General features: G+C 38.8%; 1 protein-coding gene across 2 annotated transcripts in view; it reads right to left on the bottom strand.

Annotated features, from left to right (window-relative positions):
* The window catches only part of NAA60 (N-alpha-acetyltransferase 60, NatF catalytic subunit), a 54,895-nt gene extending 39,140 nt beyond the window's left edge, over positions 1-15,755 (bottom strand). The window contains exon 1 of one of the 2 annotated variants that reach the window (XM_072603071.1): positions 15,567-15,755. The gene's annotated coding sequence lies outside the window, so the exon portion shown is untranslated. Of the gene's footprint in view, positions 1-1,289; positions 1,410-15,566 lie in introns of those variants that run through there. The other variant, XM_072603082.1, reaches the window with a different exon arrangement.
* Between the last annotated feature and the right edge of the window lie 5,270 nt (positions 15,756-21,025).

Below are 21,025 nucleotides of genomic sequence, written 5' to 3'. Positions count from 1 at the left end.
CCCCCCATCATGGACAGAGAAGTGAGGAAGAAAAAAATAGATTTTTGTTCACTGAAAAGCAAATTAAATTCCAAAAAAACAAATTTTTAAGAGTTTCTTATCTATCTAGTGAAATGACCAGATCATGGATAAAGTACATTAGTTTTGCACCAGTGTGAAAGATAGATTGGAACAGAATGTGAAAGCTATGGCAACAGTCTACACAGGTGATGATAAGGAGGCTCTACTAGGCCAGGGGAAGAGAGAAAAGGAAAGATTCCAAAAATATGCCTGAGAGAAGTCTGACAGGACTTGGAAAATGACTAGTTATGAAGTAAAAGAAAAGCAAGAATCAAAGATCGCTGAAAGGTTCTGAATATAGTTGGCTAGAACGGGAGTGCCCCTGACAGATATGAGAAAGAATGGGTTTCAAGGAAAGATGAGCCCAGTTTTGGTCATATTAAACTTAAGCGGCCCATAAGACAGTCAAGTAAGAGACAATCAGACATGGGGAAGATTGTGGAGAGATGAGGGCAGGGAGAGATATCTGGAAGTGATCTTTGCACAGGTGATAATTTAGGACATATCTCTTGAACCCTCTTTTCTCCTCTTCAGCCTCAAAAGAGGTTGAAGGAAGCAAATGTGCTGTTAAGCAGCAATCTTGGTAAAGTCCAAGTACAAAGTTGAAGACAACTGGACTGGAATTTAGCAAAAAACAGAGAAAAGGAAGAAGGGAAGCTTAGAAGAAAAGACAAAAGGAAAATAAAAGAGAGAAAAAAACACAAGCACCTCCACTCCCCCAAGTAATATTCTCCACAACGATAATTTCAGCATAAAATCCCACTATAAAGAATCTCCTCCTCGCCCCAATCCCTACATTTCCCACCTAGCTACACTCATTTTAGATCTCTTTGATTTCTTGCACACATTTTGGTTTTCTTTGAACTCTCCATGATGCCCCCATGCCCAGGATTTTCCCAACTCTGCTCCCACCCCTTTTTGTGTGTTTTCTTCCTCCATCAGATTATAAGCTCCTTGAGGTCAGAGACTATCTTTCTTTTTCATATCTGCAACCCCAGCACTTAGCATAGTACCTGGTAAATAGGAGGCACTTAATGTTTATTAACTATTGCAAATTTAATATAAAATGAAATGGCCATTTCCATATTCAGAGTAGAAGAGAAAAAATGTTACACATGAAAATGCTGATCTCCATTATGTACAGCTTACTTTTCTTTTTACTATAACTTATCCCTTCTTTGGACAGAGTACTAGTGTAGGAGTCAGGAGGACCTGAATATAAATCTCACCTCAGACACTTGACACTCACTAACTGTGTGACCTTGGGCAAGTCACTTAACCCCAACTGCTTCATTCTGGGTCATCTCCAGTCATCCTGATGAATATCTGGTCACTGAATTCAGATGGCTCTGGAAGAGAAGTGAGGCTGGTGACCTGCACAGCCCTCCCTCACTCAAAAAACAAAGTCAAGTGCAAGTCATGTCATCATTTCTCTGATGGCATGGTCTTCTTTGGCAACGAAGGATGAATGAACATCCCTTCTTTGACTGGAGACAGGAAGCACTACTTCATCAATGATCCTCTGGAGTCATGGTTGGTGGCATTCCAGAGTTCTTAAGTCTTTCAAAACTGTCTTTACAATGTGATTATAGTATAAACTATTCTGATCCTGCTCACTTTGCTGTATCAGTTCATAAAAGTCTTCCCAGTTTTCTCTGAAATTGATCCTTTCATCGTTTCTCAAAGCACAATATTGTAGCATGCCATTACATTCATTATACTATAATTTGTTCATCTATTCCCCAATTGATGAGGACCTCCTCAGTTCCCAGTTCCTTAGTACAACAAAAAGAGATACTGTAAATTTTTGAATATGGATGGGTCCTTTTCCTCTCTCTTTAATCTCTTTAGGGTATATGTGTCATAGAGGTATTGTTGGGTCAAAGGGAATATATACTGTTTAGTGACTTTTGGAGCATAATTCCAAAATGCTTTTCAGAAAGACTGGATCAATTCATAGCTCCAACAGCAGTACATTAACATGCCTGCTTTCCCACAAAGATGGTGAGTTTCTCATCTTGAAGAATGTTCCATCAGCAACTAAACAAGCAACTGTCAGGGATATCATAGAGATTCTTCTATGATAATAAAAATAAATTCCACTTGTAAAAACAAAGTACTATGTAAATAAGGTCAAAGGATCATAGATTTGGAGCTGGAAATGACTTCAAAGATTATCTAATCCAACCTCCTCATTTTACAGATGAGGAAAATCTGTTCTGTGCCATCTAATTGTTAGCCCAGAGAAATTAAGGGATATGCCAAGGTCATAAACGCAGTACCTGGCAGAGCTGTAATTCAAATTGAAGCTCTCTGCCATATAAGATAAAGGAATCCTTACCAGTGAATTCTAAACTTTTCTCTCATTCCCCAGGGAAGGTGATAATCCAAAAAAACCCAACCCCCAAACTAAAAAAGTAATATCTGTAAAATAATAATCATGGGATTAGAATTCACCATAGGAGGGGGTAACATTAAGGAAAGAAAGAAAATGACATTTTTTTTCTGTTACGGTTATTATCTGCACCAGAATAATAATTATCTAGCTATAAATATTATCCAAAGATAGCTTTTTCACAGGTTCTGTATATTAACAAGTACACTATCCTAGTGTCATTTTATACATCATCCAAAATTTTATTTAGTATAGTAGAAAACATGAGTAATTTAAGATGATGAACACCTACTAGCTTTCTCCCAAATAGCCTTACTCTTAAATTTCATTCCAGTACGCTTAAAGAGTATATTAATCTGCAATAAACACAATTTAAAATCTGAGTCCCACCAAAACAAATAATAGCACACACAAAATTAAAACAGAAGTCAAATAAATAAAATGGGAACAGGACATCATTATCCATGGAAGAGTTTTGCAACAGCTTCCAAATACTTCATACAAATGGTAGCAGTCAGGTACAGTAAAACTATCGTTATTAACAGTTCATATTTGGATAGCATGTTAACAATTCACAGGGCATATTCCCCCAAAAATCTTTTCCTTCAGTCCGGGATAGGACAATCTTAGTAATGGAAAAATAGTATTGGCTTAAGTGTCTTGCTTACAAGCACAAAGTTAGACATTGGACTTAGAAGATCGGCTTCAGGTGCTGATCTGACATCGGACAACTAAGCTGATGATTCCTCAGTACCTTTTTAGCAATAAAACTAGCTATCCAATGTCCCTACTAACCTAGTTGTGGGACCCCTGAAACCACTTATTTAGTCAGTGTAATACATAGCAGAGTGAATCATTAAAAATAAATGTTCCCTCCCCTTACAACTAATGGGTGTTTCTTTGGTGGGGGGAGATAAACCGAGATAGAGTCAATGGGAGAGGGGGAAACCTATGTTACTGTGGACTACTCCTATCAGATGGAAGAGGGCAGAAGAGTTGATGTCTGCCAAAGGATAATAGAGGCAGGCTGGTTTTCTCAATAAATAGCATCAGACATTAATGGTCAGATTTGAAGAATGTGAGTCCATAAGGCAGCATTCCAAAAAGAAAAGCCAAAGACAGAATTGGAAGAACTTGAGCCTCAGGTCAAATCTCAGCTCTGCCACTAATTCACTATATGATCTTGGGCTAACCACTTGGATGAGTTATTTCTCTGAGTCTCAGTTTCCTTGCCTGTAAAACGGGGATAACAATGCTTGCAGTGCCAGAGCTGTGGACTAAAAAAAAAGAGGTGGGGGACAGTAAAGTTTTATACCTAGAATTTTGTAAGTATAGGGAATTCCTCATGAAATAACACTCTCTACCAATGCAAATCCAAACAATTATAGTAATACAGGGTGAAGAACGCAAGAACTAAGAGATTAAGTCCAGGTTACACTGCCAATATGTGTCAGAGGCAAGATTTGAACTCAGGTCTTCAAGATCAAAGTGGGGAAAATCCTAAGGCCAGATATCTTTTTGTTTTTAATAGTTTTAATAGTATTGCTTCGTCAAAAAATACTTTCATGTTTGAAAGTCTGGCATAAACTAGGTCTAGACCAATATCTCATAGCATATACCAAGATAAGCTTGAAATGGGTACATGATTTAGACATAAAGGGTGACACCATAAGTAAATTAGTAGAGCATGAAAGAAATTACCTGTCAGATCTACAGCTAGGGGAAAACATTCATGACTAAACAAGAGACAGAGAGGTTCACAGGAGGTTAAATGGCCAATTTTGGTTACATAAAAGTTAAAAGGTTTTGCACAAATCAAACCAATGCAACTAAAATTAGAAAAGAAACAGGAATTGTGAAAAAATCTTTGCAGCAAGTTTCTCTGATAAAGGTCTCATTTCTATGAGTGATTCCCCAGTTGATAAATCTCAAAGGATATGAACAGGCAGTTTTCAGACAAAGAAATCAAAGATATCTATAGTCATATGAAAATATATTCTGAATCACTACTGCGGAGAAAAATGGAAAGTAAAAGGACTCCGTAGTACCACCTGACACGTATCAGACTGACTAATACTACAGTAAAGGATAATGACAGAAGCTGAATGGGATGTGGAAAAACTGGAACACTAATGCACTGCTAGTAGAGTTGTGAACTAGTTCGACATTTTGGACAGCAATTTGGAACTATGCCCAAAGAGCTTTAAAACCATGCATACTCTTTGACCCAGCAATACCATTAGTAGGTCTGTATCACAATGAGATTTAAAAGAAAAAAATATAGCAGCTCTTGTTGTGATGGCAAAGAATTGGAAATTGAAGGGACACCCATCACCTGGGAAATGCTGAACAAGTTGTGATATATGATTGTAATGGAATTCTACATTTACATCCTGATGAGCAGGATGGTTTCAGAAAAACCTGGGAAGACTTACATGAACTGATGCAAAGTGAACTGAGCAGAACCAGGAGAACATTGTACACAGTAATAGCAATAATGGAAAATGAGACGATCAAATATGAATGACTTAGCTGTTCTCAGCAAAAAATGATCCAAGACAATTCCAAAGGACTCATGATGAAAAATGCTATTCATCCCCAGAGAAAGAACCTATGGAATCTGAATGCCGATCGAAACATACCTTTTTTAAACTTTATTTTTCTTGATTTTTTTTTTCTGCATATGTGTTTTCTTTTGCAACATGACTAATATGGAAATGTTGTTCAGGACTGCACACATCTAATTTATATCAAATTGCTTGCCTTATCAATGTGCAAGGGAGGAAGAAGGGAGAGAGATAATTTAGAACTCAAAAATTTTAAAAAATCAATGTTAAAAATTATTTTTACATGTTACTGGAAAAATAATAAAATGTAATAGAAAAAAAAGATATCCAAGTGCTATAGTACACTAAAATATGAGAGAGTTGGAGTAGATGATCACTAAGGTTCTGGACATTCTTAGGAATCCCTATCATAAGACAAAAAGAGATAATGTCCACATTATCTTATAAGGCACTGGATTTAAGTTTGTTATATTGCCAAACCTTTTGAAAAAAACCCTCTAGTACAAGGCTTGTTAACCTGGGTCTATAAAATGGTTTTTCTAAAACAGATTGATAAATTGTATTTAAATACAAAGGGCTTCCTTTGTAATCTTATGTATTTTTATTTTATGCATTTAAGAACATGGATCTAAGGAAGAGTCTATAGGCTCACCCTTAATGACTGCCACAGGCAGTGATCCAGAACCCAAAAAAAGTGAAGTAGCTCTGAAGATCTTTATATGTGTAACCACTTTATCATGGCAAATTCTGACAGCGTTCCTATTGATAGGAAACTGAAAGCATTGGCTTTCATATGAAAACGTGTTGAAATTGAATGAAAGAACCAAAGAATTATAGCATGTTAAAGGGGGAAGAAACCCTAGAAATCATTTGTTTATTCTCTTTATTTTAAAGATAAGGAAATCAAGGCTAAGAAAGGAAATTACTTGCCCAAGATCAAATACTGCATCCCCCATAGGAAGGAGGATCCGTGGTAATGATTAAGCAAGCAATCACCAAGACTGAAGGGGAGATTCCCTCACCTAAAGGAGGAGGCAGAGTCCAAAATGAGATTCAAATGATCATAAACCCTGAGGGCAGGCCTTTTAATAGCTGAATTTCTCACAAAGCCAAACATCTAAAGACTTGAAATGAAATTGTAAAGTCAGAGGCAAAAGCAGGGATTCTAAGCTACATGTAATCTTAGAGGCTAGCAAAATTACCAACATGGTTAGTCTCCAAAATTTTGGCCTTTAATAGCACTGTGCTCTCTCCCCATACCCCAGACCTTGCCCTACTGATTCCACAGTGCTTCTTGCTGACCTAGCTATGTTGGTAAGGTCATAGGCTGAGATAGCACAGATTAGAACCCATTTCCACTATTCTTTTTACAATATTATGCTGCCTCAAAGAAATGAGTAGTTAATGGCAAGTTCTCCTGTACCATCTTGTCTTAATGCCCAAGATACTTCTAGGCAAGGAGCAGGGGTGGGGGGTGGGACATTTCAATATTCCTCAAATTATATACCATGAGAACAACCAACCAATATCTTCTTAGCCCTGGGGGGCGTATGGGGAAGGGGATACCCTTCATATACTATCCCAATGTGATGGAACCTTCCTGGGGGGAATCAGAGCACTGTGTTGGCCTGACCTCCCTCACTGGGCTGACCCAAATGGGGGGGTTGGGTGAGGGGAGAGGGAAGAAAAGCAGGGGTGAGAGCTCTTTGGATCAAGTTAAAAGAAGTTAGTGCTTGGATTCAGAAAAACTGGCAAGTTGATGGAGTGGGCCAAGTACACAAACTCCTGACAGAATAATGTCCTATTAGTGAAGGACATCTAACATTTGGCAGCTGGACATGGGATCTCTGCTGGACTGTTCTACTGTGGCTGTTCTCAGAGTACAAGAAGATCTTATCCAAAATTAGTTTAATTCAATCAAGACTTCTTACCAAAAAAAAAAAAAAAAAAAAAAGCACCTCCTTCCAATTAAATGCCTGAAAAGCAAAAAAGTAAAATAAATGTCTCCCATATTCTTGGTTAGTACCCAGGACAAGTGGATTTTCTGCAAGGTACAATAAATAAGAAAACAAACCCTAGTCACTGTTTCAGGCTAGAGTTTCCATATCTGTAAAATGGAGATAATGATACTTTCTTTTGTGGAAAAAAAAGTATTTGGGAGTTATAAAGTGCCATCTAAATAGTTATTCTGGTCTTTTTCCATCTTGGATCAGTTGTTTAAATAACCTTAGGCATCCTACTACAGTGTTGCTTATGAGCCTGGCTACTATATAAAGAGTGAAATTAAACCTGCAGCTAGTTGTTGGTTTAAATGGAAGAAGTCAGGCAATAGTAGACTCATGTTACAGAAAACTCTAACTCCTTGACATCCACTTGTCAGCGGTCAAAGAACCGAGTAGGGAAAAGATATCTTCATCTTCCTCCTTCTTCCTTCTCAAACTTGGCTATGCTCATCTGTGTTTATTTTAAATCACATTCAGTTACAGTTTATGCTCCCTTAGAGCTACATAAATGTTTAGTAGAAATACATGCTACAAATTAGCATCTGATCTTTCGGTAAACCTTTAGATTAAAAGTGTTCTTTAAAAAAAAAAACAACCCAGGAGTATACATCTGTATAAACGCCTTTTAAAACTTCTCCATAAACCAGCAATTACTTCTCAAATTAAAAGTAGAATTGGACCAATATTGGACCAAATAGAGGCCAAACTTTTCCTGAAAAACTGGTCTGCTTAAGACCCTAACATGTGACTTAACATCAGTGTTACATTTCAAATTATACCAGTTTATCTCTATTTCTTTCTAAGGAATACCTTCATGAGTTGTGAGAAGTGTTATGGAATGAAGAATGCTGGACCTGGAACGGAAAAAACAGGGCTCAAATCCCAGCTGTGTGGTTTTGGACAAATCACTTGACTTAACAAATGCCCAGCTCCCTCTGTATCTGCTCCATTGCCCTCTTGGTGCTTCAGGGAAGAAAGCATCCTAGACACTTTAAGTATCAACACATGCAACAAAGGAACAATCTACTTCCATCTGCAGAGGGGCTCACGCAGGTGCAGCCCTCAGATGAGAACATGTTACAGGAGGGCTGTTCAAAACAATGTTAAAAGTGGTAGACGTATTTCTGGACATACCATAAAACTTTAAAATGGATCTGGGATGGAAGGGCTACGAATGGGGAACAAGGCATTTATTGGTGAAATTGATTAATATGCTAACTAATTTGGGTGTGTTTTAAAATTAAATTTGTGTTTTTATTTTTTGTTTAAAAACAAAATGGGTCTCTGCAGAGACCAGAAAATTTAAAAAAGAAACAAAGTACCATGGCTGGTCTCAGTAGAGAAAGGCAGGCAGCAAGGAGTGGGTCTAAGCATCAATATAGGTTTAGTTATTATTTCTATCTAGCAGCTAGGTGGCTTACTGGATGTAAGGAATAACTGAGTTCAAATCCAGCCTCAGACGCTAGCTGTGTGACCCCTGGTAAGCCACTTAACCCTGTTAAATCTTAATTCATTGGAGAAGGAAACGGCAAACCACTCCAGTATCCTTGCCAAAGAAAAGTCCAGAGCCAGTATTGGTGTGCTATGGCCCAAGACGATTGGTCAAGAAGAGTCAGACATGAATGAACAACCACAAACACAGATACAAAAGAACAACAGTAACCAAGGCAATTCTGTGTGGGCTATCCCTAAAGACTTTCCCCAGGAAATAAGATCCCTAAATTAATGCCATTATCTCTATTTGAACATGATACTGTGATTAAACACTAGATGTGAGTTCCACATTCAAAAGCTAAATTCCTAAAAAGGCAAAGTGAATACGACTGTACTATAAACAGACTTGCGACGCCCTTAGTGGTTCTTCGCTTAACTATTTAAAAGTGGATGAATGTGATGCCATTGAGGAAAATTCCCAAATTTTAAACTCACAAAAGTTTTAGATTTTAAATTTAAAGAGAAAACTTTAGATATCACCTAGTTCAAGTCTGTCATTTTAGGGATAAAAAACCAATGCTCTGAGGCCACAATCTGTCTAAGATCATACAAATACAAAAAAAAAATTTTATACATAGAGAAAAATGCATCCTTCAATCAAAGAAACATCAATTTGGCTAGAATAAAGCCATTTTGATCATAGCACAAAAGAAAATTGAAATCTAAATGCACAAGACAATAGATTGTTGTTTTCCATCTCTATACTACTAGGAACTAACACTGTATCTTACTTGTAGGTGATTTGTTAAGTTTCTTTCTCAAAATGAAGTTAACATACAGAGGACAGGTCACCACTAATAAAGACCACATCACTAAAATAAGCTCTCAATGAAAAAGAAAAAAAATACAGAAAAGTATGACCTGAAAAAACAAGATTATATGCCAAGAAATAGATGTAAAGAAGGAAAAGTATGGTTTATATTTGGACTAACATGGTAATCTGAAGAGAGTAAGTAACTACTGACCAATTAAAGCCAAACTAAATGCCACTGGTATGAAGTAGTGACCGTGTACTGTTCAGACCCTCAGTGAAAAGAATTCTTTTCAGAGGACAACAGAGAAAAGCACCTGTCAAATCTTTCACAAAGTGAAAACTGTATTTCTGACAAGTATGTTCATGATAGTTAATGTTTTCCATTCTTAATGCTTTACCAAACAACCCCAGTTCCTGGAACACAAAGCACTAATTGTTCCTAATTACATAAAAAGGGAGAAAATTTGATTTTTAGTGTTGAGGATCACACATACATACATACATACATACATGTATATATATATATATATATGCATATATAATAGAATGAGCGAAAGACTAACTTTTTTATTTGTTTAATAGGTAGCTTAGTATGCTAGAAAGACTGGTGAACTGAAATTCAGAGGACCAGCATTTGAACATCAGTTCTACAAAAGATGAACTTTGGCCAAGTCACCTTTCCCAATCTTCACTACAGTTCCCTCATCTGCAAAATAAGCAGTAGTCAAATGATCTCTAGAGTCTCTTGCCCTCACTGCCTTAACTTGGTGTGTATTACTGAAATGATGCTTTCCAAAGTTTCAATGGCTCTTATTCTGAACTCTCTGCAGCATTTGACACCATTCCTTTTTTATTTCAGCTCCTTCCTTCATGACACCCTCTTTCTCCCATGCCTTCTGTAACTAGGGCAAGGTTACTTTTCTTCTTTTTCCTCTCCAATCCCTCTGAGTCTCCTTGACTCTCCTACCCCACAAATGTGGATATGCCTCAAGGGGTGGTCACTGACTCCCTCCTCTGAACACTTTATTGATGACACCATCTACTCCCAAAGCTTCAATTCTCATTCTCTCTATCTCTTCCTCACTCTCCTCCAGTGTTTAACTGTAAAAAGCTTCAGACAAGTATTTGCAGCTGCCTCCAGTTGGCACCTCAAAACTGAAATTATCTCCTTCTCAAAATCAGGTCTTACTCTCAGGTACTCAGGTTACTCTTTGATCATCCACTTCTATACAGTCGTATTCTACCTCTGAAATATCTCTTGCATTTTTTTCTCTTCTACTTCTATTACAATCAAGCCAGTTCAGCCAGTCAGTCAACTAGCATGTGCCTGCTATGTATGTGTAATCTATGGTAAGCACTGAGTTCAGGCCCTCATCTCCTTTAGCTATACAAATAGCAGCTTCCTAAATGGCTTTCGTGCCCAAATTTCTCCCATTTCCAAACCTGTGTATCAAGCTGCTACACAAGTAATTCTTGTAAATATATCACTACCAGTATGACTGCTTCACTGGGAGGAAGAGTGGCTTACTGAAAAGAAGACTCAATTTAGGGTAACAAGAACTGAGCTCTATACTAATCTTGTTCCTTCCAAGCTATGTGACTACAGGTAAATGACTTCTCTGGGTCTCTGAACTCTCACCTGGAACACGGGAGGATCTGACTAGATGATACTTGAGGTCCTCTTCAGTTCTAACATGCTCAGAAACCCTCATGGCTCCCCACTAATCCCTGCCATTACCTTCCCCACCCCTTTAGTGACTTAAGGCACTCCTCTAATTCTTGAGAAACTTATTTCCCATTAGCTATATACGTTTTATATGCTAACACTCCAAGTTCTCAGCCACTATGGATCATGTGGCTTTCCTCCTTCCAAACTCTGCTCAAGGTTCTGTCTCCAGAACCTAAGATAAAATTATCCTAATACAAACATAATAACTATTGGTTGCATATTACCCTGTGCACAAAGGTAGCAGCAAAAGAAAAATGGTTTGGGAAACAGACACCATGGTCACCAAACTGTACGAGAAATTTGGGGGGTCAATGTCACATGAACTGTTTTCACTACTCCATGCACAGATTCATCATGAGATATATAAAGATGCAGTAAGGCTGACATGGTTACTACAGATGAAACTAGGCACTTAGTAAGAACAGTACAATGCTTCGCAGTCCAGTCAAATCCTAATTTAAGCATAACTATATTTTACCATAGTAAATTCTCACTACACATGAGAATTTTTCACACCTAGTCAGTCATAAACATACTGTTGCTAAGCAGCTTTTATATATTATAGCCAAAGATGTCACCATGAACAGCTATTTACTATGTTCTGTGTGGGAGTGTGTCTAAAATAAACACTGTGCCAAACTTATGTCGTTACAATGGGCAAAGACCCAAAATATATCACCTGGGTTTTTTAAAAAATGGACAAATTCTAGAGATATACTCAATAACACTTTATTAAACACTTGCTATTTGCAGAGCACTATGAATCTCTCCCAACATCTAAGGTGTAAGCCCTTGGCCTCAGAATTATAACCATGTAGGAGAGACACTAAAACTATATCTTACTCTGATCTTGTTACCTGCCTATAAAGGTTTAAAGGTAAACTGCTTTAAATTGACTTCATAAAAACATGCTGTTTGGTCAAAACAACACTGGAGGGCAGCTAGTTTCATGGACAACAATAGAAACAAAAGTAAGCAATATAGGAACTCTTAATAGACTGATGCTCAAGCATTCACTCAAACTGTCTCTAAACATCTGACTTGCATCTTGGAAACTAATCCTGTTATTGCAAAATTTCAAGACAGCAAGATATGGTCATCATATAGTAATGATGTTACTGAAAAATGACGCTAGCCAGGGCAGCACTTGGGACGGTTTGTCTTTGTCTGAGACCCTTGTTGAGATATCCGAAGGTCAATAAAGTGGGGGACCATTTGGACTACTTTTCTTAGAGAACATCATTTTTTTCTGCTTTCATTCCAGCAAACACAACACCCCAGAGCAGAGTACAACCAATGTATAGGAAAAAAAGTAACAAAAAGGAGTAATTTTTTGGCAGAATAATGCAGTGAGGAAAGTATTAGATAGATGTGAAGTCAGAGGACCTGAGTTCAAGTCCTAGCTTTGCTGCTTACTATCTGTAACAACCTTGGGCAAGTCCCTTAACCCTTCTGCCTCAATTTTTACATCTGTAAAATGAAGGAGGTTAGAATAGATGTTTTAAATTTCCTTCCAGCTCTAAATCCTATTTTGTTGGAGACAGATCTGTTCATCTGGATAGAACAGACAGAGGCTGGTATAGTGGGAAATGCCTTGAATTTTGAATCAGAAGCACTAGTTTGAGTGCCAGCTTTGACACTTACTGAGTGACTCTGTACAATTCACTTGGCCTTTCTGAAATTTAATTTCATTTATAAAAATGAGTGTTATGATGCTCACAACAGTTACCTCACAGAGTTGTCATAAAGAAATCTCTGTAAAGGACTATAATAAAAAGGGGCATTGATATATCAGTTTCATGGCTTCTAATAATTAGAACTGCAATTAGCTTCCATAATCCCATAATGGGCTTTAATGGATTTATTGCATGACTTCAAAGGCATACACTACAGTTTCTAGACTTGAAATTAACAGATTTAAAGCTCAGTTCAGCCTCTACCACTAACCAGCTATGCGGGTAAACACTGAATACATGTAAAATGTCACACAAATGTTAGCTATTGTTGGCTCTGTATTCTCAAAGTGAGTTCAATGTGATTAAAACATTTTTATTTTTCCTTTATGTACAGTTTCCTTTCAATTTCCTTTTGAATGAATGCCCTTCAAAAGCCTCAACACTTTTAGTACTCACATCCTTCTATCAGAAACAATGTCCCTTAGTTGTGTTATTTCTACAGGCTGAGTCTTAGGAGTCACATTTGTTTCTCTGCCCAGTGTGTTAACAATCAAAGCAGAGAGGCTTAATTACGTCTATACCACTAGGAATAAATGAACCTTTCTTAATTGATACATTTTAAATTTGCAATATCATCAGGCATTCCACTTTCTCTTTGCAAATATTAGATTAAATATCATTACACTGAGTGAACTTACTTTATTAAATCTGGTAAAAACCAAGAGAACAAGAAATTCATAAAAAAATACTGCCTAAGAACTTGGCAGAGGAAACAAATATATAGATACGACGGTTTGTTTTCATGTTTATAATGGAACAAAGTTCTTATTTTCTTAAAGACAAGGAAATTCTATGCCTGAGAACATAACTCCCTCCAAACAGTCTAGTTCAGGGGTGGGGATCCTTCAGCTTCAAGGCCACTGGTTCCCCACTCTTGGTCTAGTTCAACCCCTTTATTTTTCAGGTGAGGAAACTCAGGTTGACAGAGGTAAAATCCCAACATCAAATATTTCTTTAGGGCCAGACCTAGAATGGTGGTATGACTCCTAATATTTTTCCATGACACTCTGATTTGAGACATAAATTTCAACGCTCTTTTGCAGTCTACCACATGCCTCCTTGAGAATCTGACAAAGCACTGACAAAGAAAACTTCTGATGAATTTCAGGCCTCCCTCTATTCCCTTAGAAATACAGTTAAAAATAAAGTTAACAACTTTCACTACTAAGTACCTTGAATTCTAGGAATCAAGCAACCCCTTCCAGCAAATCTCAAAATCAAGGAGGAAAAGAACAACATATACAGTAACTGTAACAATGTTAATTTAAAAGATCACTAAAAAGAAGACAAACTGAGTAACTAAAAAAAGTCTGAGAGAATAAAGAAACATTAAGAAAGGGGAAAGGAGTAAACCAAGTTAATAAGGCAAAAGGTTAACAAATCTTGCTTACTACAGTATAGGGTGTTTTTGCATAATTGGCTTTTCTTGTTACATGGAAAAGTTCAATTGGAAAGGGGTGGGAAAAAGGTGAGTATTTTGAGAAATTACTATGTAAAAACAAAAGGCATCAATAAATATTTTTTAATTAGATGTGAAGACTAAGGTTTTCTATTTCCAAAAGCAGAAATATATACTGAGCTAGATAAGAGAGTGTTTCCTTGTTCTTTTCACAAACTGTCATTATGGTCTGTGCATTACCAGAAAACACTTCATTCTGCAATGTTTACAGAATACCTGGTGAAACAGATCCATGGCAGGTAGAAGACTAAAAGCAGCACTACGGTCTACAAGGTTTGAATTCCACCTAGTTTTAAGTTTCACAAACTGCTTCAATAACAGGATCTCAGGCTGTAGTTTTAATAAGGGATCTTTCTTTTCCAAAACATGATGTAATCTTACCTGTGCAAAAAAGGGTCAGATCTGTTCTAGTAATCAGGTCTTTAATTCTATTCATGTATTTTACTAAAAAGTTTTAATTTAGTTGTACAATATGCCACCTCTCCTGTATCATCCCAATTACAGAAGTGCATTCTCTATTCAATAGAAAGACAGTAAAACAAGATTAAATTCTTGGGGTGGCTACCAACGTGAACTTTTAACTGGCCCCTAAATTCACTCTAACACACCATTAGTTTACTTTCTCCAAAGCAGACCCCAACTTTCAGGATTCCGAAGAAACATGAACACCCACCCTAGCTTACTAGCACCCTTGGCTTGCATTTCAGCCCTTTCAGCCCAAGGGATCCAACTCGGGACCGGATTCCAGGGCTCCGGAGCTAAGAATTACCTCTAGCCACCTTCCCATCGCTTCTCGCCTTAGCCTCTCCCCGCCCCCAACCCCCCAATCATCTACCATTTAATCAGTTCAATTCAACGAACGTTTATTAAGTTCCTACAGTGTGCAGAACGCTGAGCTAATCATCTAAGTTTGGATGGGGGCAATTTCTGTCTCTAAATGAGTTTATGTCTAATACGTAACTACAATACAAATCCCAAAGGACAAGCGCAGCAGGGGGTCAAGCACAGTGCTTTGTGAGGTGTGAAAGGCTGTCACCGACCTGGAGGAAGAGGCCCCCCCACCTCTCTCAGGGGACAGTGGAACTCCCCTTAAGTCAGGACCCTCAGCCTCCATGCCTATTTTACAACCCGGACTTCCTGGGCCCCCCGCCCCGAGATGTACCCCCCCATCCTCCAGCCCCTCTCCGGAGCCCGCTGCCACTTCCCCGCAAATTCCCCAAGCCCCCTCTTCTCCTTCCTCCCTCCAGCCGCCTCCCCCAGGCAGCCCTCCATCCCCAATCCCAACCCCCACCCCAGTCGCTTCCGTCCCTCCCCCCTTTCCATGCTGGGCCCCCTCCCCCACCATCCCCACCATCTCCGCGGATCTCACCTTGTTGGGGAGCCGGGAGCCGGGAAGGGGGAGCTCCTAGAGCATCCTGGGGGCGACGTACGGTCGCAGGGAAAGCAGCTACAGCCGGTGCGGGCGTTGTTATGTAACCGGCAGGAGCTCCGGCCGACGAAGCCGGCGAGCAATTAACACTTCCGCCTCCCGCGCCCGTCGGCGCAGCGGACAAAGCCCATAGGCTGCTAAGCTGGCACGTGACGCGCCTGCGGCCCCGCCCAGATCCCGCCCCCGCCTCCCCCAGGTCGCTGCCGCCGCCGCCATCTTGGAAGTGGGAAAAGGAACGCGGGAGCTTGCCTGCCTGCTAGGGCCACGTGTGCGCGAGCCTGGAAACACAACGGGGGGGGGGCTGGGGGAGCAGCCTGGGCGGCTGTCTGGTCCTTGCTCAGCCCGGCCCCGTCCTGCGCTGGGCGGGCGGGCGGCCGGCCCCGGCTCTCCCTGAGCTGGGGAAGTTCTGAATTCATTAGCTCCTTCTCCCTTAGGGTGAGCGCGACGGCACGCCTGGCGTACCCCAGGGATGGCTCGTCCATTGTCGGGTCATGTTAGTTTGCTTTTACCATTCGCCGAAGAAGTAGAATAAAGGATCGACTCCCGGGGAACCCGTTACTTGGCCTCAATATTTTTGGCCAGTAATTATAATAAAAGTTCACCTCTGTGTAGCGGTTGGATAGCTCGCAGAATTATTTACATACATTAGCCCTTCAAAGATGTAAGAGATGGAAGAGGGATTCGATTTCTTGTCCTTGACCTGCTTCTCCCCCGACTTGTAATGTCCTCGCTTAACTGAAACTGTTGTTTCCAAAGTTATCAGGGATCTGATAAATATATATATTTTTTCAGTCTTTATCCCTGATCTCTACAACATCCGACACTGTAAACCACCCGTCTCTTTCCCAGGCTTTCTTTCTTGGCTGGCCACCCCTCAGGCTCCCTTAGACTCCGATGTTCTGCTGCAAGGTGGCTTTGCAGATGGCTTTAGGGACACCTTTTCCTCTTTGAGAGGGTTCAAGGGCAAGAAATTAGAAAAATCAAAAGCCTATGGACTCTATCTACAGCGGTTGACATTCTCTCATTTAATAAAATCATATTTACTAATAAATATATCTCTCAAATGGATTCTTTGATGTCTGTTAAGATCCGAAGTCCAAATAGAATTTTTCCATACATTGTCTTCAAAAGGACTTTCTTGTTCATGATTTTCGGATGTTATTGGGTTGCATTTGAAGCTCTTTCCACATTCCGCTTTTCTCTTTAATAGGGATTTCTTGGTACAGAGTTTCCTCTTTAAGGAAACTTTCCTACATTTTACATATTCCCAAGGTTTCTATATAGCTTGAATTCTCTAATTATTAGCAAGAACAGAGGTCATAATAAAGTGTTTTCCATACTCATATTTATGGCATCTCTCCTTGATTCTGAAAAATGTTTGAGTATAATACAAGGCTATCCTATTTACCACACTTACAAGATTTCTTTCCTGCAAAATGTTATGCTTCATGAAATTTGAGCTACTGCTAAAACTTTTCCCACATTCATTAGGTTTATGGTGTTTCTCCCTAGAGTGGATTTAGGGGCATTCACGGAAATTTATACCAATCAAAGAGGAGTAGGCTGCAGGGTACAAGGGACCTTGCAGGATAAGGCTGATGGGATGGACATGGTGAAGTCAGGAACAGAGTTTCTAGTGAAGGAGTTAGCCTGGCTAGCCTGCACACTTCTTTAAAATAGAAACCTACAAAGCAATCATATAGGAACGAAACCAAGAACTTCAGAAAGTAACATTGTTTCCTTGCAATATGATCAAGAACTGATGAGGTCTGTCATTCAAGTGAGGTGAAAGGCTTCAGATTATGATATTCTCATTCTTAATGGTTCCTAAAAGAAAAGGAGACCTTATCAGATGTGCTTCCATACTTGAAATGTTAAGTTCAAACGCTTTTAGTCCACATACTCTGGATCCCTTCAATCTATTTCAGTGAATTCCCCTGACAAAACCATCAAGGAACTTTGCGGGCTAGCATTACAAATTTCCCCTCACATCTTATACAATGCAAACATCTTATGTCATGTAGGAAACTTCTTGTCATGCTCCTAGTTGGCATGCATACCAATCTGGGGTCAGAAATGAAATTGCTAAGTCAAATTATTGACCTTCACTTTCTGTCCTTGGTTCTTAAATATACCTGACAACAAAGTCATAGGTCTTTGTTTAGCACTCCTATTATCAGTGACTCAAGGTTCTCTCTACATTTCAAGTACTATTCCACATGTTTTCTCATACTTAGGAATTTTCTGCTTTCTCTTCCCACCTTCCTTTTCAGTATCAAGACAAATGAGAAAAAAAAAACCAGAAAAACAATTTCCTTTACTAATTACATTATATGTTCAATTAAAAAAAGCTAATGGAGTTGAATAGATAAATATTAAATACAGAAATAAAGGGTATTTGAATTTTGCACAAATAATATTTGCTGAGATTTACATAATACTTCAAGGTTTATAAACTGCAATACCTAGATTATCTGTTGGAGCCTTGCATAAACCCTATGAAGTGGGTACTTCTGGTAATGCTATCAGTTCATGAGGAAACTGAGGCTCAGAGAAGTTAAATGACTTTGCCTTGTCATACATCCAGCAAGTGCCAGAAATGGGATTCGGAGACCTTCCTAACTGCAAGTTCAGTACTTAGCATCAAATAATTTGTAAAACAGAAGGTTTAGAAAGCTGGATGTCCCAAAGAATTATAGGAAAAAATATTATATTGTTCAGAAAAATTATTATACTATGTAAATCCAACCCTATGTGATTAACAGTTGTCTGTATTCAGGCCATAGTAACTGTCTAGGAATGCTGGAGATGGCCACAGGGTATTTTGGGGTCTTCTAGATCCTAGATCCACCCAAAGCATTCTTATTTTGGGTTCACCTAAGTTTTTGTTTTGGATTCCCTGATGCTTTGGCCTCACCCAATTTTTATTGGATGTTTACAGTTATTCATATCTCTTTCAATCTACCTTGCTTTCATGTTGTCCTCTAGGCAATTTTGATTAACTGTATATGTGTGGTTGGTGTAAGTACCCTTGTCTAAATCTTATATGATGTCAACTTTCCAGATCCTGGATGAGAGGGAGCTTACTGGCTTACTCTCCTCTACCAAATGACCTAATAAATTTCTTTCTCAAACTATTTCAGATTTTCACATTAATTTAAGAATTATTTACTTTACTATAATAATAATAATGTAAATTATTTAATTAATTTGATAATTAAAATACCTTTTCCAGAACTTCAAGATTATAATGGTAAGAAGAAAAGCTTATCAAGTTGTAACAGGAAAAAATATGGAGCTTGGGAAGAGGTGTGACAATGGGATGGAATGATTATGTATATTTGGGAAAAAGAAAAGATTTTGTACTGCAATAGGAAAAAAGGTAAGGGAAATGTCTTAGAGCATCCTAGTGAAATACTCTCAAACAGGGTGTACATCTTGGTCTTAAATGATAAATATAAATGATAAACTACTACAAGATATTAAGAAAGTTGGGAGTATAGAAAAATCAATATGAAGAGAAAAAAAATTTTGATAGGAACATCAAGGACTGCCCAGAACTGAGAAATACTGGAAGACAGAAATAAGACAGGAAGAGGCTGCAATTATTTAAGGAGATAATTGAGAGGAAAATTGACAGGAAAGCCAGTTTTACAGAATAAAGTAGAACAATACATTTTAAATTACTCTCAAGTTTTCTTGCTTGGGAAGGTGGTGAAGTGATATTGACTCCAGTGAAACAACATGGAGGATGATGATACAGGTCTAACTTTCATACCACACTTAGCTGGATGCCCTTGGCCTGTGGCATTTACTCCACACTTTCCAGTACCCAGACATGTCATTTGAACTGGGTTCAGTTCAGAGGAAAGTGGCCCTCTGGTGGTAGGAGGTTCACTTGTCTCGTACCCACTGATTCTTTACATTCCCCAGTTCTCTGGGGTAATTTCATTTTAGCAAATTAGATATTAGCTCACAAGTTCCCTCAAAGGGATAAAGTAACAAAAATACTGAATATACATTATAAATCAGTGTATAGGGACAGGTCATTTTTCTTCCACAAAAAGGAATGCTAAACATAAAAGAATTCCAGAGCATATTAACAAAACAACTTCCCAGGGATATACACAATGAGGTTGATGCATGGATTGCCAGAGCTAGTTCAGTGTTTGGGAGGCTCTGAAGAAAGGTTTGGGAGAGAAGAGGTATTAGACTGACTACCAAATTGAAGGTCTACAGAGCCGTTGTGCTGACCTCATTCTTACATGCTTGTGAAACACAGAGTCTACCAGCGCCATGCCAGGAAACTGAATTGCTTCCATTTGAACTGTCTTAGGAAGATTCTGAGGATCACCTGGCAGGATAAGGTACCAGACACTGAAGTCCTTGCTTGAGCTGAACTGCCAAGTATTCAAACTATGCTTCAAAGAGCGTAACTCCAATGGGCTGGCCATGTTGTTCAAATGCAAAAGGTACGCTTGCCAAAAAGACTATTTTATGGAGAACTTGCATGGGACAGGCGATCACATGGTAACCAGAAAAAATGATATAAAGACACTCTCAAGTCTCTCTCAAGAACTTTGGATTTGACTGTGCAACATGGAAGACACTGGCACAGGACCACTCAGCATGGCGTGCCCACATAAGAAAAGGTGCTGTGCTCTTTGAGCAAAGCAGAATTGAGACAGCACAAAGTAAACGCAGGATGCACAAATTTGGGATATCTATCTCAAATATTCACACAGACTATCTGCACCCAACCTGTGGTAGAGCATTCTGGTCTGATCAGACTGAAATTTCACTTTACAATGGTGATGTCATTTCGGTCCTCTTCGAAGTCGAAGAAGGACAACAATCAGAACAGAATTTTCAATATCACCCTCTGTATTCTAGTCTCATTTCACATCTAGAGCTCCATATCACTTCTTATCTCTATGTTATATTGCCTGCCCTCCACCTGCCATCTTCATCTTCTTTCCAATGAAGCCTCAGACTAGTCCTGGGAAGCTGGATTTGGATAGATGAGCTTTTGCATCATCTTCCCCACCTACAGACTTCCAAATCTATTCCTTTCTATATCCTACTGGAATCTTGGACTCTGCTCCCTGGAAATCTGTGTTCTAATACGTGAGCTTTCATTTCATCTTGTCCTAAACCAGGCCTCTACACCATTTTCCCACCATCTCCATATCATATTGCCTCCATAATATCCTTTTTATCCCTATCCTTCCAAATTTTACAGGGTCTTCTTCCATTAAACTTAAGCTCCTTAAGTGCAGGGACTATCTTGCTTTATCATTTTTGTATCCCCAGTATTTAGCACATTTAATAAACACTTTTTCTACCTGTAAGTCTTATAGAAGCAGAGGGAAGAAACAATTTCACTATGATATGGATAC

The sequence above is a fragment of the Notamacropus eugenii genome, chromosome 1, assembly GCF_028372415.1.
Source record: "Notamacropus eugenii isolate mMacEug1 chromosome 1, mMacEug1.pri_v2, whole genome shotgun sequence".
NCBI lineage: Eukaryota > Metazoa > Chordata > Mammalia > Diprotodontia > Macropodidae > Notamacropus > Notamacropus eugenii.
This window is presented reverse-complemented; position numbering and strand designations above follow the sequence as displayed.